Genomic DNA, 20459 nt, shown 5'->3' with positions numbered 1-20459 from the left:
CGAACTTTTCCAGAACATGACCTCCACCGTCTCAGTCATGAGCAGGCTCTGGCAGATAGATATCTTATTTGGCAATTACTTCTGCTCAGCAGTAACAAACGTAGCAAGGTACTAAAGAGCTTTTAATGCTCACTTTGAATAAGTTGATAAAATGTGATGGAAAGAAGCCAGAGGAAATGAATCAAGTGCAGTTTTTAAAGGTACTGCAGCAAATCATGGTAGTTTGAGGGTTGCCCATCAGCCTTGTTCTCCTCTCTTCTACTCAAAAGTACCCCTGCCACACTGCAGAGAAGTGGAAATACTTCATGGTACGTATTCTCTATGTAGTCTCCACCAGTCTTCATCTTCCTGTTACGTTGAGTTTTTGCCAGCATTCTCTGAAGGCTTCATGTTGTCAGTGAGGATCAGTCGGAGCCAAGTGCCCTGGTCACTCCTGTGCAGACTGCAGGGAGGTGTGTTGATGGTAGCAGATGTCCCTCACAGTGCTCTGTGCTTGTATGCATCAGAAAAGATGTTAAGTGTCAAGCATGCTTCGCCAAGAAACTATCGAACCTCTTCGCTTTTTACTTAATTTTGACTTGAAGGACAGGCCTTAGATGTAAATATTAAAGATCCTTCCACTAGCAGTCTTTGAGTTGTGTCTGCATCCCCCTCTTTGTCCCCCAAGGAATTGAAATCCTAAGTGTTTTGTGCAAATCATGTTTTCTCTAGGTTGTTCTCTTCCAAGTGCCAAGTAGTTCTGTCGCCTTGCAGACTGTGAGGGTGAGAGTCGTTTCCCCTAAGTTCAGTCACTGCCGTTAGGCATCTGGTTTAGCTTGATTGCCTAGATGTCTTCTATCAGTGGTGGTAGACAGAGAGATCTCCAAAGGGTGTCTCCTCCCACCAGTCACAGAAATGGATCTTAAAAGAGAGATTGCTGTCTGGAGGTGGTTGTCTTTTTCCTTGACTACAGAGGGAGCCTTGGACCGTTAGCTTTAGTTAAAAGTGTTAGGGTGGCTTAACGTTAGGAGAGCTGAATTCCAGCCTTAGTTTATAGCACAAGTTGAGTAGTTGAGGTAGGCTTTTTTTCTGCATTATCCTCCTCTTGGTTGAAGAAGATAATGCAGAAAATGTTGAATAAAAAAAAAAAAACAAAAACAAAACGAGGGAGTGCTGTAGTTGTGGTGTTTGATGTATCCCCGCAACAAGGCCTGAGTAAAGGATGAAAGTTTCTTGAAAATTCAATTTGCATAATATGCAAGGGATGGTTATTAAATCAGTCAGGTACTGAGGCAGTAGCGTGTGAACATGCATGTGTCTTCCCTTTAGTCAATCTTTTCTTTCCTTTTGCTCTGAATTCCCGTCCTCCTGTTCCATGATTTAGTGGAGTTACTCAACAAAATACTTACTTTTTTTCCTTCTTTTTTCTCTGAATTTCTTCCCCGCTCCTTCTGATCCATCTCTTTCTAAATTAGGTTTATTCCCTCACGTTTTCTCTTCACCCACCTGTAAGTGTATTCAGTCTTGACTGGGAAAGGGACATGAAATAGTCTTCCTCTCCTCCCGCTGAAAAGTTTATCTGGCAAGTTCATGAATTTCCTTTATTCCCAAGAGCAGCTCATAAAGGATAGATTTCTTCTCCCATGTGCAGTGAATGTGTGGTGATTGCCAGATCATTGTTCTTCTAAATAGCTTATTTTTCTCTGTGGATGGACCCTCCCCCTGTCAACTATTTTTAGATCACTGATTAAGTGATAAATTAAGTTTGTGTTCAGGCTTCCATGAAGTACCCAGTAAGGTAATCTAGTACCAGTTGGTCAGTGGGTTTGTTATTCTGGGCAGAGCACCAGCAAACTCATGCCCTGAAGCTCAGATGAAAAATGTAACTGAGTTTTTCTCCGGAGTCTGGGGGAAAACCCTAGCCCATCCCTTCCTCCGTGCAATGTCTCCAGCTGGGCTGTTTGAGGTGGCGAGGAGGAGATAGATCACTATGCTGCAGTGATTGGATCAGTATACGTGATCCAGTTTTCACCATTTTTCAGTGGTGCCCAGTGACAGGACAAGAGGTAATGGGCACAAACTTGAACACAGGAAGTTCCATCTAAACATGAGGAGGAACTTCTTTACTTTGAGGGTGGCAGAGCACTGGAACAGGCTGCCCAGAGAGGTGGTGGAGTCTCCGTCTCTGGAGACATTCAAAACCCACGTGGACACGTTACTGTGCAACCTGCTCTAGGTGACCCTGCTCTGGCAGCGGGGTTGGACTAGATGATCTCCAGAGGTCCCTTCCAACCCCTGCCATTCTGTGATACATGGTTCACGTGTCCAGAAGCAGGGCTGTTTTGGTGCAGGGGTTTTGGGGGATCTAAGCGCGCAGCTGTAGGAGGAAGCAAGCCAACAGGCTCCGCTGAGCCTGACATTGCTGGATCCTCTCGCACAGAGCTCTGTGTCCAACAGTGGAGAAATGAGACCTCTGGAGATCCGTTATCATCTCCCCCAAGCTCCTTCAAGGCATGAGGTACGTGTTTGGTGCTTCTCAAAGCACATGTAGATTTTGGTATGTAGCCTTGGCCAGGCTGGCCAGCCTGACTTGCTGCCTCCCCGAGGAGCTCCCTTCTCCTGAGCACTCTCGCTCGTTGCAGCTGTGTTGCCTCCCAGCTGCTGCTTCTGCATCTTTCTTCCCTCCTGTGAAAGGCTTGTAAACCTTGCCGCTGATTTCTCTCCTTTCCTAGGAGGTTGATGTATCTCCAGTGGAGTCTCTGTGCCCTTGGAAGAAGTGTTACTTGCTAGAAGTGGCTTCCAGGTGTTACCTGGAAGAAGTGGCTACTAGCTCTGCATTCAGTGGTCCAGTTGCAATGTCAGGCTGGGATTGTATCACCGGCATCATTTACACCACTGAGCCCTTTCAGCAGGCTATGGGTATGACTGGTGTGAAATGACTCCTTAGTGGGCAGTCCCCAGCACCTTTGCAGTATTGAATTGCTGGTATCCCCATGTGTGCCTTCCTTTAGTAATAGCTTCTAGGTGATGGACAAAGCTTGCTTCACCTTAGTCTTGTAGTGATCCGGCGCTGCTCTGACAGCTCACGTGGCCAGTGACACCCGAGCAGTTCTGTTGCATTCTGGGCTGTGGTCATCCTGGCTCTGGGTAGCGCACGTCTGCAAATAACCTACCAAATGAACTGCTTCTGAAATTTCCACCTACACTGGTGTGGGCTGTCAGCTTGGGATTAGTTTCATTTTTTTGGAAGTATCCACAGAAAAGGTAAAACCTGTGGAAGTGTTCGCAGGAGTCAGTTAGCAGCTACGCAGCAGACTGCTCTCACAGGGTAGTCCTAAAGCATGAGGGTAAGTAATGGCTCTTCTGTTAAAAGTAGAAATATCTCCTTAGGAGCCCCTTCTTGCAAAGGTTTATACCTGTAAGCACAAGTTGAGGTTGTTGCTCTGTGCAGTTGGGTTTCTCTCTCTGCTGTGTGCATGGCAGACACTTTAAAATACTACAAAAGGATTTCTTCCCACAAGTTCTTCCAGGTATGTTGGGGATGTACTGAGTCTAAGGGCTCCGTCTGCTTTTCATTCATGCATTGGGCTACCTCTCTACACTTTGCAGTTCTGCACTTGAGGATCTTCCTATTGCTTTTCTGGTGACCTGTCTACTGAGTTTTCCTTGTCATGTGGCAACCTATCTGCTTTATATGGTTTATTTTTGTCGGGGATCTGCAAATGGTTCATCTGGGGTAGAAAAGACCCCTTTGTTGTGGCCTTCACCAGACAACAGCAGCAGATATGGAACATGGCCCAGGTCCCAGCTGGTCAGGCCCTGATGTGGTCAGCTTCCATGTATGTGGCACTCCACTAGTCTTCTGCAGACCGATGGCTTCCACCACAGTTCCAGCTCAGCAATGACCCAGACTCTTATCCGTGTCTTACGATGGTTACTAGCTCTGTCACGATCACATGTAGTCCTTCAGTATGAGACAGGATGTCAGAAACAATTTTTGCTAGTGTGGGGGCAAGGACCTCTGGGCTGCTTGTGGTCAAGTTGTTATTGGTTGATATGCCCAGTCTGTATGGAAGAAGAAAGTGACATCCACAGTCGTCTTAGTCCTGCTTGTTTTTTAAGATGAAAATAATTTAGGGTCCTTTTTGGTAGGAAGGAGTATGCAGCCATGAGATAGGTGACCAAGACACCCTGCCATACTGCTGTGATGATGACTTTCTGGCATAAACGTCACAGCTGCTTTTCAGTCTAGTTCCACAGCCAGTTCCTTCCTACTTCCTGGTTTCTCCTGATGGATCTAGGATTCTCTTGGCTTCTTGGTCTTTCTTTCAGTGGTGCATTCCTCAGCCCATCACCCTGAGGAGCTCCTGCATTCTCTTATAGTCCTCTCCCAAATGCCTTGATTCCCTCTAAAAGGAGGTTTTTGAAGGCTAAATGATTAAAAACTTGGAATACTGTTACCACTTATGGGACACAGGCAGAAAGCTCCTACCCAGATGAGTTATATTCCCTCTCAGTGGCGGCAGGAAAGCTTCAGAGAGTAAGCACCTAAAGATGAAACAGGAGATGGGAATTAGTGATGGGATTGGTCTCCAGACCTGTCCAAGTCCAATAAATATGTTCCGCTTCTTCTGTGTAGTAAAATTGCTACCTTTGTGTGATGTATGCTGGATTTTGGTCTGCCTTCTGTATGTAACAAATAACTCTATCTTAAAAATGAACAAAGCAGAAACCCTAGGAAAAAGTATTTGGAGCTGATGCTGTTTTCTCTCCCTCTCTCTCTCTCTCTCTTTCTCTCTCTCTCTCTCTCTCCATCACCATTCCTCATTTCAGTGTCATTCCCCCCTTTTCTTCACAAGACTTCCTTTGCAACTGCAGACCGTCAATGGCAGAAAAGTACTCTATGCTCCTGCATCGTGACAGCCCACAGACACTCAGTTCTGTCTGCTGAGGGGATGTGCTGGGAGCATGCTACCCTTGAGATGCTGCTGGTAGACGTCCCTTTTGGGGGAAGCAGGTTGGTCCTCTTAGGACCTTCCAGAAGTGCCTTTCAGAAGTGACCTCTTGTGTACAGCCTCCATGCTAAGTATTTATGTGCTGTTGTACCAACAGTTTTAGGAGGGACATCATAAATAAGCAGATTTGTCTATTGAAACCACCCATGTCTCTATTTCTGGATATAAATTATGAGTTAAAATTTCTGAAAGCCTCTTAGTAATTTTTTACTTTGACTTTGAATGAGAAATAGGCTCCAAAACCTAGCAGCTTTAGCAACAGTTCCGAAGCATCTGAACTGGAGAGCTGATATGGGAAATGACCTGTGTGGTACTAAGATGGTTAATTTAGGTTTTTCACCTAAATTCAGTTCAAACCTTTTTGTCTTATGAAGCCTCCTCTTGTATTGTCAGCAATGACCGCTGCCAGAGCAGCGATGTTGTCCATCTGCATTGCGACCACACCTGTGCCCCAGCTGAAATCTTACACGGGTGACTCGCGTCCTTGGTAATCTGATCCTGAAAAGGTGTGGAGTGGTCATAGGCCAAAAAAGCATGTTGACTGTGCCACTTGATCCATAAACACAATTCTAGGTCACAGAATGGTAGGGGTTGGAAGGGACCTTCGGAGATCATCTCATCCAACACCCTTGCCAAAGCAGGTTGGACAGGAACGCATCCGGTGGGTTTTGAGTATCTCCAGACAAGGAGAGTCCACAGCCTCTCTGGGCAGCCTGTTCCAGTGCTCTGCCACCCTCAAAGTAAAGAAGATTTTCCTCATGTTGAGATGGAATTTCCTGTGTTCCAGTTTGTGCCTGTTGCCCCTTGTCCTGTTGCTGGGCACCACTGAAAAGAGCCTGGCCCCATCCTCTTGACACCTGCGCTTTTGTTATTTATAAACATTCATGAGATCCCCTCTCAGTGTCTTGTCCAGGCTAAACAGACCCAGGTCTCTCAGCCTTTCTTCATGAGAGGTGCTCCAGTCCCTTGATCATCTTCGTAGCCCTCCAAGGGACTCTTTCCAGCAGTTCCTTGTCTTTCTTGAATTGGGGAGCCCAGAACTGGACACAGTACTCCAGATGCTGCCTCACCAGGGCAGAGTAGAGGGGGAGGATGACCTCCCTTGACCTGATAGCCACACTTTTGTTAATGTGCCCCAGGAGACCATTGGCCTTCTTGGCCACAAGGGCACATTGCTGCCTCGTGGTCAACTTGTCCACCGTGACTCCCAGATGCCTCTCTGCAGAGCTGCTTTCCAGCAGGTCAGCCTCTAACCTGCATTGGTGCATGGGGTTATTCCTCCCTAGGTTGTTCCTCTCTGGCTCAGTGTGCACAAGTGAGGTGCTGCAGTCCCCCCAAAATGCAGCTCTGCCAGCTGGGGCAATTGGGGCAGGGATGCAGCCGTAGCAGCGTTGCACTTCAGGCTTTGTCCAGAGGCAGGGCTGTGAAGTTGTGATGCATCACAGGCGCTTGCAGTCTGCGCCGATTTGTGCATTGAGATGTAAAGCATCAATTGTAAAATATCCCCCAGTGATTTGTGGTCTTGTTGGGGCAAAGCTTACCGACGCAGATGTTCTTACGAAGAACTTACTGGTATGCATTTAAGTTTATTTAAGAAAGTTTATTTAACTTAAGTCATCTTCTTGAGTATTTTGTACTGTTTAGCAGGCTGAATGTCCATCTCCTCCAACTCCTGGGTGCATCACAGGTGCTTCGGGTGCTTCCACTCTTGCAGGCTTTTCTTAACTGCCCCATTGGATTTTGGTGTGCCCCATAGCTCTTTACATCTCTCTTGCTAGTCTGCCTCTACAGAGTCTCCATGCGTTGCGGCAGAATAGCAGCAGTGGGGAATTTAGGCTTGCTTGTCAGTTTTGGGGTTGGCCTCAGGTTTTCTGGAGAGGAAGGCTTTTGCTCTGAAGCAGCGTAGCGAGGTACGACAGCAGCACTGGGAGCGTTCCGGTAGCTCATTGCCTCACTATACGCTTGCTTGTGTTTGGAAGGTTATCTCTGTAGTCATAACTTTGAGGTTTTCTTTTTTGACATAGGGAAGACTGGGTTCTGCAGAACCAGACGATACTTGTGAAGGTATCCTACTTCCCAGGCGTGGGCAGATGTGTGGATTTTTTTCTTTTTTTCGTTCCCCCCCCCCCCCCCCCCCCCCAGTGTAGTCAAAATGAAAGTGAACATTTGGACTTGAGGGGGAGGAAATAATGAACCCACCCGTTTCTACCCGGGAGCAGACTGGTGCTTCTGCCAACTGTCCTCTTGGAGAGAGCCAGCGCAGTCGTCAAGCCCGTCTATTTTCATCCGCTGACACAGTGCACCCAGGCAGCTGGAGGTGCAGGCACACAGCAAGCAAGCGAGGGAGGGAGGGCGGGTTTCATTTTTTCTTCCTTTGCTGCCCCGGCAGCAGAAATTTTTTTTTTTTTCTTGCTGATTTGCCAGCATCACCGTTTGAACCCTGTTGTGGTTTTTTGGTAGATGGAGTAATCATAGAATCATAAAATGGTTTGGGTTGGAAGGACCTTAGAGATCATCTAGTTCCAACCTCCCACTACACCAGGCTGCTCAAAGCCCCATCCAGCCTGGCCTCGAACACTTCAGAGTGATCTGAAGGGACTGGAAACATCTTAGCCAGAAGTGTTGAAGTGGCACCTCATTGTTTGTTGTCCAAAGAAGCTGGTCTCAGCCTCACGTGTGCATAGCTTGGTGTCAAGCTGCCGTGATGCCGTTGTTGAACTGACCAGGTCATCATGGGTAGGTGATATGGTGACCGTCGGGGGCTGCAGGCAGGATCCTTGATTTAAACAACACAGTGGATATTTTTTTGACTGAGTAAAGGTCAGAAATGCCAAGGCTGCTATTAGCTGACTCAGTCCTGCAGGAGATGATCAGAAAAGTGGTACTACCAGAAGTAGGACACACATCATTTATAATTTATCAGTATATGGGAAAACACATTTAATGTCCCGCTGTGCAATAAATATATCCGCTACAGGATCACCAAAGAGTGATAAGATGCTCTGCTTGTTTTTTAATTCACCTCTTTTCACCTAGTTAAAAAAAAAAAAAGAAAGTCACTTTGTTCTTTATTGTTCACTTAATCAAGAGCTTTATCTTGTGTGCTTGTATCTGCAGGGTTAGAAGAGTGAATGATACATAGGATCCTGCCTTGAGGATTACATACTTGCCACCCCAGCATATTTAAAGTTGTACCGTGAACTTCATGTTGCAGGCAATTAGTGAAAACCGTTATTTCTGAAACATGAAAATATCAACTATTAGCGGTGCGCAGCCTGAAGGACCGCGCTGGCAGCCTCTCAGCTGGCTTAGGGGAGAGGCAGAGGCTGTTCTGGAGGTAGGCACAGAAGCGCTATCTCACTGCGGCGTGTAGTTAATGGAACTAGACAGAGTTGTGGCGCGACTACGTTCGGGGGTCATGACGGTGAAGGATGCCATGATTCAACCCGATGTAGCCGGGGAGCCTTGGCAGGAAGCCGCCCATGTTTATAAGAAGCCGGGTAACCACAACTGCCAGCAGCCCTGAAAGATTCCACTGTGGCTTTCATTATGAATAGCAGGCACGGCTGATGAAAACTCAGGTTAAAAAAAACATTTGAATACCGGCGGGAGTCACTGTGTGAGGGAGACATGAGTTCTCTCTCCCAATAACAATAAAAATTTCTGGTTCCGCATCTGTCACGGTGGTTGTAAGACAGAAAAGGATCAAAGAGCAAATAATGTGAAAACACCGATAGTTTATTTATTTTTTTCAATATGAAATTGATGTTGGGGAGAAGCGGGGAAAGGGGAAGGCCACCGTACTTTTGGTTTGTTTCAGTAGAAATGGAGAGGACGGGCTCCTTGCATTCTGTTGCTCACTTCATGGAGTTAAAAGACCTCTCCTATCAGTGGTTTTGTTCTGTTGCAGAAATCGAGTGGGATTTTTTTTTTGTTTTAAAATGGTTACTGAAAATGATAGGCTGCATTAGCCCGACTGTTGAAATAATGTCTCATCTTAATCATTTGAATGCCACATAAATACATCTCACTTGCAGCCTGACCTGGAATTTAGATTGAAACTCGTAAAGAAGCTCCAAGTTTTGCAGTAATTTTTATTTTGTACATGGTATGTGTTTTTCTGTCTCAAGTGAAGAGAAATCCCTGGAACTTATATACCTCAGGCAAGGTTGAATCTATCCCACTGTGTTTTCCAATGTAGGTAGATTATATTTATGTATAAAGCATCAGAAGTGAAGTTCCCAGTCTTTGGCTATGATAACAAAATGAGGCATATGAGCCAGGATTTTTGGCTGACATGTTATTGTGAAATGGTTTAAATTGCCAAAGATAAATTAAGAATTTTTGTCCAAGCTTTTCCACTGCAAATCTGTTTCTCTACCGTGATGGAGGGGTGGATTTCACTTTTAACCTGCTGTATTATTCCACATAAGAAGTGGTGTTAATCATCTTTGAGAAGAAGTTTTGGGTTTTTTTGTTGGCCGCCTATTTTTCATTCTGCCGCCTATTAATCTCTTTGCTGTTCTTGGTTGTCTTTTTCTGGTGCGTTACTGTGAATGCTTAAAAGGATGCCGAACCTTTGTGGTACCGGGCTCGGTCCTGCCTATTGTTTCTTCCATGTAAGTACCAACTTTTAGGAGATCTCTGCCATTTTATAGGGTAGACCAGTGCCCTACGCTGCTTCTGCTCTGCCTGTGGCATTGCTCCTTGCTCTGCTCGCCCCTGCCGGGGAGTCAGGAGAAAGGGCAGCCTATCCCCACTGCCCTTTGCTAACCTGCCACAAGCTCGGCTGATGAATTGCAGAAGGGCCGTGCATGAAATCAGTGCAGGAAAGAAAGCACGGGGGTCAAGGGGGGAGCACGTGTTTATAGTTTGGTTCTGACTTGGTGCTTCTTGGCATCCTGCGTCGGAGGGAAATTTGACAGAACTTAGCAGACAGTTAATTTCTGAACTTGACTGATGTTATCTTGCTTCCTCCGAGGTCAGGAAAGTGCAGACTCGAGCACGTTTTGGTCACCGCTGGGGTTGAATTACAAGCGTGACATGTGGGTTGGGCGGGTGATGAACTCTCCAGCTGGGGTGGGAGGAACAAAGAGCTCGGATCTGGCTGGTCTGCACCTTGTTTTGTAGCTGAGTAACTAGGTTAGCTCTGTCTTGTATCGTACCTCGCTCTCGCGCAGCATTTGCACGTAAGGTGCAGTTATGGGTGGTATGGATTGATGTTGACTTGGCTAAATGCAGTGGTCGCTTTCATAAAGTGTCTTGATGGGTTGAGGAGGTGATGACGGCAGTCCCTTGTCTTGTGATGTCTTTGTAGAGAACGTGGAATTCCCTTACATACGTCGTCTTATGTGGCTTTGTTTAAAAAATCTCTTGGGATCGGCATGTTTAAGAACCCCGTCCTCTTCCTCTTGGATGCCTCTGCTGTTGTGATGAGAGAAATTACTCGAGCTCACGTTAAAAGACAATTACTAGCAACACATTTTCCTTGGGGAGCTTTGGACTTTGGACTTTGTGAGTTTGCCCAGACCTCTGTTTACTGTAGCACAGCACAAACCCCTGGTGCCTAGCTGTCCTTATGAACAGAGAGGATCACTGAGCACTGTAATTTGTGTGTTAAGAAGTGAATTTTGCAGCTGGATTGGTTTTTGTCTTTTGGGGAGTTTCTGGCTGCCTTCTTGTGTTTGTAAATTTACCAGACGGGAAGGGCCTAAAACCGTGTTGGTTTTTTTTCCCTTTTTTTTTTTTTTCTTTTTTCTCCCTCCCCTGTGATGCAGATCTGAAGCTGCTGGGTTGGAAAACTTTGATATTGCAGAGCAATGCAAATATGCAGGGGGCTGTGATACCATTAAATCTATTACAACAAATTAGTCTTGTAATGGAAGAATTAAAGTTCAGAGTACCGTTTTGCATTGACACCCACGCCTCCTGAAAGCCACAGGAGTCTTTTAGGTTTCTTGATTATGTGCTCCCCAGCCTTAAAGACGAGCTTTAAGAAAGCAATAGCACACGTAAAACCTAACCGCTGTAAGATACCTCGAGTTGGATGCTTAACTTCTGAGAAGCTCAGACTCCTCTGAAAATCCTGTCTGACAGCACAGGTTTTGTTTTATTTTTAATGTGTGGTTTTTTTTTTTTTTGTCTATAGACTCCAGCAGCTGACAAAGTTGAGCTCAGAGGATTCGCAGCAGCCCGGGAGAGCCCTGTGAGGGAGGTAGGGGTGCAGGGCCTTTCTCCTCCATGCCTATGTCTGTCCAACCCCCAGCACCAGGAGCTTGGTGGAGCGTCTTGTCTGGGTGAAGAAACCTGGGTTTGTTTTCTTGTTGCTGTGGCACAAGTCAAGCAATGTGCGGTTGAATTTAAAGACCTGGTGGTGTTCGTTTGGATTGGGGGAGGTGAGAAATCGGCAGTCCTGGAGGACAGATCCGTTTGAGAGACAGCGGGGTGTGAGTGGGTGTGGGAAATAGATGGTGGGGAGGGACGGGCATGCCATGTGGCACAAGGGTCTCCTGCCCTGTCACGTCTCTAGACGTTCTCCGCTGAGAAGGAAGAGGTTTGCAGTCCCCGCGTGCTGCTGGTCCAACCAGGGCAGGTGACAGCTGCCTGTGAGAGCACAAGCCAGTGGTTTTTAGAAGTCGCGGATACCCACGAGAGGTTTTTCTTTTCTCCTAAGCAAAATTTGTCAGGTCCTCTGATAAACTTCTCTTTTGTCTGCTCCCACCTACCTGTCCAGAGCTTTCTGCTTTGATACTTAGCTTCAAAAGGCATTTGAGGGCTGTTTGGGTTAGGGCTCAGAGATCTAGAACTTAAAAACAGGTTGATAGACCAGAAGAGGACTTGATTTTTGGAAGGCCAAAGTGATTTTTCCTACCTGCTCTGAAGTCTGAGGGCAGAAATTTGCTGCATCTTAAAGAGTCTGCGCACAGACAAGAAAGGTACAATCCATTTGCCAAATCAAAGAGCAGGTGGCGGGAAGACAGAAATACCAGTAAGGAAAGCTCTGGGATGTGAGTGTCGTGATGTGAGAGAGTTCACGTGAAATGGGATTTTTAAGGTGGGGGGCGGGAACCAAACAATCTTTGAGGGCGTTTTGGTGCTGATAGTGACAGCCATACTGGAAAAGAGGAATTCGGTTCTGGACACTGAGTTACCTTTTGCCTCTTCCTATGCTTCAAAATTGGGCAGAAAGCTGTAATCTTTGTTTTAAGCATGGAAAATCTGGTGCTGAATGGTAGGAGCTTCCTTCTGGAAATGACCGCGAGAGAATTAGTGTGGCAGTGCTTGTATGACCCTGCGGTTAAGACTGTCCGATTTAACACCCTCTCATGAACCATATTTCCCACTTTCCTTTTTGTCTTCTGTTCTGAAGACAGGGAGATTAAACTTAATATTACTTGGTGACCGTAAACATCTCCTCTCTAAGTGTTTTGATCTGTGGTAGGATAGCCAATTAACATTTGTGTTACTTTTAAGTTACCCGCATTGCCTGAAAGATGAAATGAAGCCTAAGTGACCCCCGAAGACGGTGCTGGTGGTTGTTATCAAATGTGTTGCAGTTGTGTCTTCCTGTTTGGGGCTGTTTCTCACGTTTGAACGTGGCGGGGTTGCAGCAAGAGACTTCTCCAACTTTTTTGTTGGTTCACAGATCCTGAAGAGTGGGAATTTTGGGCTATTTTGGGAATGGCAAGAACACGGGAGGGAGGCAGAGCATTCCTTGTGCAGTAAGTGGAAAACAGTTTAGAAGCTCTGAGCTATGTTTCCAGATACTTGAGTTGTGATTGCCTTAAAAATACTACTGAAAAAATAAGGGGAACTGCTTTTCTGGTGAGAGATGGTAGAAATGAAAGGAGTGTGTTAGGAGACTGTACCATACAACCTTTGAAAAAGCTGGATATCCCTGAATACATTAATTTTTCCTGGCCTTTTAGAAAACTGAAGATGCGTATAGTCTGTGTTAATTTTTATACAGCAAGACATCTTGAGCTTGTATTGAGCTTGTAATGAGCTGTATTTCTCCTCTTTTCTTCTCCGTTTTGACTTTTCTCGGTTTCTTGACACAGACCATCTATTTCCTTAATGATGCTCAGACTCTTCTAGATCTTGCTGCTCCATCCCTCTTCCCTGAGGTCATTCTCAAATCATCCATGTTCTCATGACTAAGGATAAACAAATGTGCAGATGCATGTGGGGGACAAAAAGAAGAATGAAATAACTCCAAATCCCCCAAGCACTGTGGTGCGCATGTGTTTTTTTCCCAGGAAAGATTTGAGAGAGACTAAGCGTAAGATGACAGATGTTAGTTATGTTTCTTTATGTCCTTTTGGAAGATGCTCAGATACTACGGAGCAAAGGACCTGAATTAATTCCATTTGTTTAAATATCCTCATACCTTCTACATTTTGTTTTCTTTATGGTTGGCGGATTTGAGATTGTTTTATAATTGCGTGGTCTTTTTTCCTGCTTGGGGCAAGCAGTTTAAATATACAAATAATTCACGTAACCCTTCCTGGGATTCACATGTTTTTCTTATCTAGGAACATACATGCAAAAAAAAAAAGCATCAGAGGGTTATAAGAGAGAGGCTTTCCTCTTAGTACATTGGTCTCTGCAGTTGTGAAACTCTTTACAAAATAATCACCTAAAATTTCTGTGGCAAAGATCTGGCTTCTTAATGCCAAAGGATTTACTGAATTTAGTTGTTGCCTAGTCTTTGTCAAGATGGTGGCGTTTGTTTTGATTTCAAAGCAGCTCAGTTTTCAGCTGGAAGAAGTCTGAAGGTGTATTTTTGGTTCAGGACAAGAAGCTGGAAGGCTAGTGATGGATTCTTCCTTCTGCGGCAGGCTTCCTGTAGGAAGCTACTGAACTGCTCAGCTCTTTTACATCTCACTGTGTGCTTTAGTTGTTGGAAATGTTAATGCTCTGGAAATGATTGTTTTGGAAATTAATTCAATTTTGAGATTGTTGCATGAAGGTGGTCTCATGCAGACTTCATACTTTTTTATTTACATATATATATAAAAATATATAATATAATGTATATTTATATGATATATAAAACCCAATATATATATTACTATTTCAGCAATGGAGGGTACTATCCAGAAGAGAAGGATTTTTAATTTTTAAAATGAAAAAACAACCTTATGAGAACAGCTTACAACTCGCTCTTGATACTTGTTATGCCTTGGCTTTTGGAATTCAACATACATTAGTTGTGGTTCTTTTTATTCTTGGTCATTATTGAGGGCTTCATGGTTCAGGGCAGGGAGGTGATGAATAAGAGCCGGTGAGGCAGGAGCAAGTCTGAAGTCTTGTTTTTTAAAGCTTCTCGTGGATTATAAGTAATTTTGGTCAGGACGTTCCAAATACTCCATTTTGTTCTGCCTAATGGACAAAATAAAATGAGTTAAAGCAAAGAGCATCTTCAGACTATCAAGGTATAAGCTTCTGTAGTTAAATTCACAAAATAATAACCCTTCATGGTGGTATTTGATGCTTGTGCAAGGGCTACCTACCTGCAGTGACCTGACCCAAACTTTTCCTTTTGGGGCTAGTCCTTTTACCAGCCACACCTGGAAGAGTGTTATGAGATTTGTGCTCAGCTCTAGACACCTCTCTTCCCCCTCCTTTGACAGTCAGAGAAGCCTTGGGTGATGGCTTCAGATGGGCTGCTGCCCAAAGCTACCACTGATCAGATGCCTGCGTTTTTCATCAGAGGATGTCCATGAAGTCTAGCAGTGTCCTCCACACATGTTCCCAGGACACCTACTGTTACTTCCCAGGTGCAAAGCTGGCAAATTCTTCAGCTTCAGTACTTCAGTCTTTTGAGGCCCTTTCCCATGATTTTGTAATTATTTGTAAACATACTTAAGTGTTCAGCCTGCATGGAAAAGAGGGGAAGGTGGTTCAAAGAAGCAGCAGGAGCCAAGGAGAGTAAAGGGAACCATAAAATATCTAACAAGTACTGATTTGGTAACACGAGCAAAACATATGTCTCATGCAGCATGATCTTATTTTAAAATGCATTCGAAGCAGTCGCAGAATCTTGAAACTACCAGGTATAGACTTGTCTCACCTAACTATGTGTCGAAGGCTACGTCTACATGAGCAGGTGATCTGGAGCAGCAGAAGTACGTGGAAAGGGTGACAGCAGTTGTTATTGCGGACCCTTACAGCCCCATTGGAGGTTGGGGTGCGTTTTGGGTGCAGCTGGAGAGGGGTTTCTGGTTTAGCTTCCTCCAAAAGCAACCTAGTTTGTGGGTACCATGTCTCCCCTGGGGACCAGGAGGAGCTGATAGCCCAAGCCAATGTGCTGGTACAGAGGTGGCTTCCATGTTGCAAGGTCTCTCCAGAGAGGGACACATTGGCAGTGGCAGTTCAGCTCTTCTGTCTCTCTTCATTTGACTATATTTGAAACTTAGGGCCAACAAACTCCTAATTAGGGTAGTTTGGCATTTAGAGCTTTATGTGGAGTAAAGCTCAACCTAACTGCCTGAAAAGCAGCTCATAACAGAAGGAACAACTTCTTTACCTTGAGGGTGGCAGAGCACTGGAACAGGCTGCCCAGAGAGGTGGTGGAGTCTTCTTCTCTGGAGACATTCAGAACCCGCCTGGATGCATTCCTGTGCAACCTGCTCTGGGTGACCCTGCTCTGGCAGGGGGTTGGACTAGATGATCTCTGAAGGTCCCTTTCAACCCCTGCCATTCTGTGGTTCTGTGAAGGGTAGTAGAAAATTGCTCTTTTTGCCACAGAGTTTGTGGTCCTGTGTTATAATTCTCTGTTCTCAGTTACTGCTTCAATGAAAGTTTTGTTGCACACCAAATTTTCTGAAGTTTAGAGGAGACCCAAATTCACAGAAAAATGCTCCCCCCGCTTTTCAGGAAGGGAAGAGGTCTCATTTATTTACTTGCTCTGCACTTGTTTTGTGGAGTGGTTGTCTCTTTATCTGGCATTCTCATTCGGCCTGGTTATTCCTCAGGGCACAACGATGAATCATTCATCTCTGCAAGGGGTGAGACACTTTTTTTTTTTAATGAATAATATTGTGGTAGAACTTGCGCTTTTATTTTTATTTTTCCTTGGGAATTGCTGCTGCTTAGAAAATCAACCAAATAGGACACAGCTACGTAAAAGACGAATCGCCCCTCGCCATGTACTGGAGGATGTCGCTGTGGGAGTCGCCGTGCAATGTGCCGCACGGATGCTGTCCATTTAGGATGTAACCGTGTAGAGGACCATTGCCTCAGGTCCCCTCGCTTGGAGGGTTTGTCCCTTTGACACCGGGAGGGTCACTTAATTTCCTCTCTTAATTTTCCCGTAGCCTATAAGCAAGATATGTTACTTTATAGTGAATCACAAATAGATAATTAGGGTTTTAGATGTGTTTTATAATTTGTATATCTGTTGATTGCGTCACGATTACTCGGTCTCCTTTTTTTTGCCAGTCTGATAAATGAACCGTGGAATTGTATAATTGTGGGTTTACACCATAATTCGTGTGTTATTTGTGCCTCTGGACCAAAGGGCCAGGGAAAGACAATAACAACAGTTTATGAAGGGCTTGAAATAATTTGACTTAAGTCAAACTTCAAACAGTTAACACTGAAAGGATACTGGAATAGGAATATATTCTAGTTTTTTAGTTGCATAAGCTTGCAACATAGCTAGTTGCCTTAAAATTCAGTTGCCTGATAAATGCAAATTACTATTTTTCTGTGCTACATGCGTGTTTGGGTTTGTTTTTTTTTTTTAGTGTGAAAGCGATTGACTGCCAAAGTGGACTAATGGCTTTGACATCTGCAAGTCTTAGTTCAGATCAAAAGTGAAATAAGCCATACGTGTTCAGAGCGGACATGTGCACACATCATAAATACTGCCGCACAGGCTGGCCTGGTTTGAGAATTAAGAGATCTTTTTTTTTTTGGTAGGAGGGATTCAGTGCTAAAATATTAGTATTTCATAAGCACCGCAGATTTAGCCTTGTTCTTTTTTTTTTTTTTTTTTTTTTAATTATTATTTGGATTAATCCCCAAATCATTCTCACTGGAAAACTTCCAGTCAAACTTTTTTTTTTTTTTTAAGATTTTAAACGTATGTTACAACTTTAAAGTTTTATAGCCGCGGGATTTGAAGGACTGGAGTTGTCTGGCGTTTTTCCAGCTAGTCCAGCTGTCTTCAGAGGAACTGAGTAGGTCGGCAAAGTGTAGTGTGGGCTCCTTTGTGAAATCCATCACTGAGAGAGTGAGAGAAACGGGCAGTAGCCGTGGTGAGGGCTTTATTGTGTGAGTACTTTCTGCCTTTTCATCTCGACCTCCCAAAAGTATCTCTTCTTCCAGGCTTTTCTTTTTTTTTTTTTTTTTTTTTTTTTTTTTGTGCCAGGTTTTTTGGTGCTGCTCTGAGATGGCCTTTGGCAAAAATGCATGACACGGGCTTCGTCCTGAGGGTCTCCGGCTACCGGAGGGGCTTCTGAGCATCCTCTGGGAAGGCAGGAGCGGCCTCCTCATCTTTTGGTAATAACGTGGGAGGGATAGGATTTCTGAGACTTGGCAAGATGACTGGTGAGTGTGGGACAGGAGCTCACACATGCTTATTTGACATGGCTTACTTGGAGGTATGGATGAACAAATGCAAAGATTAAAGCAAGCCGTGAGCTGCAGGTGTGGACACTCCAGCAAACAGAGGCGAGAAAAATCAATTTTTCACAAATGAAAGAGGAGAAAAAAAATCAATAGGGAAAGGACTGTTATTTCCAATTTAAAGCCAGAGGAGCTGGGGTTTGATTTCTGGGTTCATGCTTTCCTGTTCTCATTCACATGTTGTACGGCTCTGTTATTGGAGAACTGTAGACTGTGTCGTATTGAGATCATTAAATATAAATGACTGAAAGAATGTGAAATGCTCCCCATCCTTATTTATTTATTTACTTGTCTGCTTGCAGATACTTATCCCTCTGTAGTTAACTCCTGTGGATGCTAGTTCCCTGTACGGGAGTATTGGAGTGCATCGAGCTTTCACTGTGAAGTCCACCAGCCTTTTCCTCCTGCATGTTTTGACAATATTTAAAGCACGCGAATACAGACTGTAGTTATTGATCTGTGTTTGTTTCTTTTCAACAGACTGTGATTCCATCTGGCTACCTGATGGTGAGAGTGCCCCGCAAAAAACATGACCAATATTTTAAGTAGAAATACAGAATTTGGTTTTGCAGTACTGTCTGCACGAGGTCTAGTAAATATGATGTGAGGGGACCCAGGTGGGGTGCAGAGGACCCTCTTGTCTCCTCTCGATGCAGCCTTCTGTAATGACAGGGCAGAGTGCCAGTTTGTTATGTTAAAAACAAAACAGTGTTTTTGGCTGATTCCTATAGCTAGATTCACATTGCCAAGCACGTGTCTACTAGCGTTAACTGTGTGAGAGCTGCGCTACCACGCAAATCTATTTGCGTGGAGACTTAGCCTGGTAGTTAGTAGGCAAGACAGTGTACCGATGCAAAGACTCTTTCCTCATTAAAGCTTCGCAAAAGTGGAGGGCTCATTTGCAAACAGGCACTTGGTAGATCTTGGCTCCATTGGCATCTCAGAAGAGCAAGCAGAAGTGATCATCAGGAAGGGACTGCCAAGTTCGTGAGTGATCTGCAAGACTACACATCTTTGTTGCTGTCTTCAATCTATAGTAACTATTTTTTCTAGTGTATATTTTTTTAACTTAATGGGATTAATTTCTCTGCTGTGTATGATTCGAGCTATGCCAGTTCAAAAGTGTGTTGGGGGATGCACCCACACCCACTAAAGGCTTAGAGGTTCTGTAAAAGTGGATGGGAGAAATAACAGTCTGTCCTGACTTGGATCATAGAACCATAGAATTGTTAGGGTTGGAAGGGACCTTAAAGATCACCTAGTTCCAACCCCCCTGCCATGGGCAGGGACACCTCCCATTAGATCAGGTTGCTCAGAGCCCCATCCAGCCTGACCTTAAAAGCTTCCAGGGACAGGGCTTCCACCACCTCTGTGGGCAGCCTGTTCCAGTGTCTCACCACCCTCATGGTGAAGAACCTCTTCCTGACGTCCAGTCTGAATCGTCCCATCTCTAGTTTTAATCCATTCCCTCTAGTCCTACCGTTACCCGACATCCTAAAAAGTCCCTCAGCAGCTTTCTTGTAGGCCCCCTTAAGATACTGGTAGGCCACTCTAAGGTCTCCTCGGAGCCTTCTTTTCTCCAGACTGAGCAACCCCAGCTCTCTCAGTCTGTCCTCACAGGAGAGGTGCTCCAGCCCTCTGATCATCCTCATGGCCTTTCTCTGGACACGTTCCAGCATGTCCATATCTCTCTTGTAGTAGGGGCTCCAGAACGGGACGCAGTACTCCAGGTGGGGTCTCACGAGAGTGGAGTAGAGGGGGAGAATCACCTCCCTCGACCTGCTGGCCACGCTTCTGCTGATGCAGCCCAGCATACGGTTGGCTTTCTGGGCTGTTAGTGCACACTGACGGCTCATGTTGAGCCTCTCGTCCACCAGCACCCCCAAGTCCTTTTCTTCAGGGCTGCTCTCAAGCCAGTCACTGCCCAGCCTATATCGGTGCTTGGGATTGCCCTGACCCAGATCAGTTAATTTCTTTGCAAGAGCAGCTTACTGCTTGAGTGCAAGTTGTGCTGAGGAATGCTTAAGTGCAAGTATTTATATATTCATGTCTGTATGTACATATATATATGTATTTGTATGTATTTATACATGAATATGTATACGTGTGTATATATGGATATGAAATACAACAAACAATTTCATTTAACTTTAGCACCTGATGGAGGCACTGTACCTTGGGTAAAGGTGTAGTAGTCATCTTAATGCTCCTGCTATGGTCAAGGGAGAGGTAAAAAGCCCTTCTAGATCTCAGGTGGGCTGTGGTGACCTCCAGAGACGCCCGTCCCTGTGTAAACAGTCTGTAGGGAGAGCCTAGGACACCTCGGATCCCCGTCTGGGTACTTTGATTAGATGCCAAACATTAGGGGGAGGCGGACATAGACCACAACGGCAAAAGATAATGTAAAAGGTAGGATGTTCAAATTGTCTGAATGACTGAGACAGCTAAATGTGATTCTGGCTCTCAATGGGATGTGTCTGAATGGCTGAGATGCTCTCGAAAATGCCTCTCAAGCTATTGAACTAAACCTGTAAGAGGCGTACAAGTTCCAAACCAATTACCACGTGAGACTGTGTTGCCATGTTCTAGGAGCTCCGTAATAGGACTGCGCAAGCCAGGCAAGGCAACTTTGAGTTTCACCACGCGTTCTCTTTCAGCTCCTTCCCCAAAAACCTGCTACCCCAACCTTACCCTATCATAGGTTGCTATCTGCATATTTGAGTGTGTTATCGTTCCCTGCTGGGGAATATCAGGTCTGAAGGGAGGGTAGCCACTGGGTGGGGCAGTTTCAGCAGCAGTGGGACGCATCTTCTTCAGTGGTGGTGGTTG

The 20459-nt window shown here is 45.1% G+C and overlaps 1 protein-coding gene across 7 annotated transcripts in view; it reads left to right on the top strand.

Annotated features, from left to right (window-relative positions):
• KLF12 (KLF transcription factor 12) overlaps positions 1 to 20459 on the top strand; it is a 255540-nt gene that overhangs the window by 26486 nt on the left and 208595 nt on the right. For 4 of the 7 annotated variants that reach the window (XM_054188506.1, XM_054188505.1, XM_054188500.1 and 1 more), the window contains one exon: positions 11143 to 11208. The exons of the other annotated variants lie outside the window; for them this stretch is intronic. The gene's annotated coding sequence lies outside the window, so the exon portion shown is untranslated. The remainder of the gene's footprint in view (positions 1 to 11142; positions 11209 to 20459) is intronic. 7 annotated transcript variants of the gene reach the window in all.

The sequence above is a fragment of the Rissa tridactyla genome, chromosome 1 (genome assembly GCF_028500815.1).
Source record: "Rissa tridactyla isolate bRisTri1 chromosome 1, bRisTri1.patW.cur.20221130, whole genome shotgun sequence".
Taxonomy (NCBI): Eukaryota; Metazoa; Chordata; class Aves; order Charadriiformes; family Laridae; genus Rissa; species Rissa tridactyla.
Note: the sequence above shows the minus strand (reverse complement) of the source record. Positions and strands in the feature narration are given on the sequence as shown.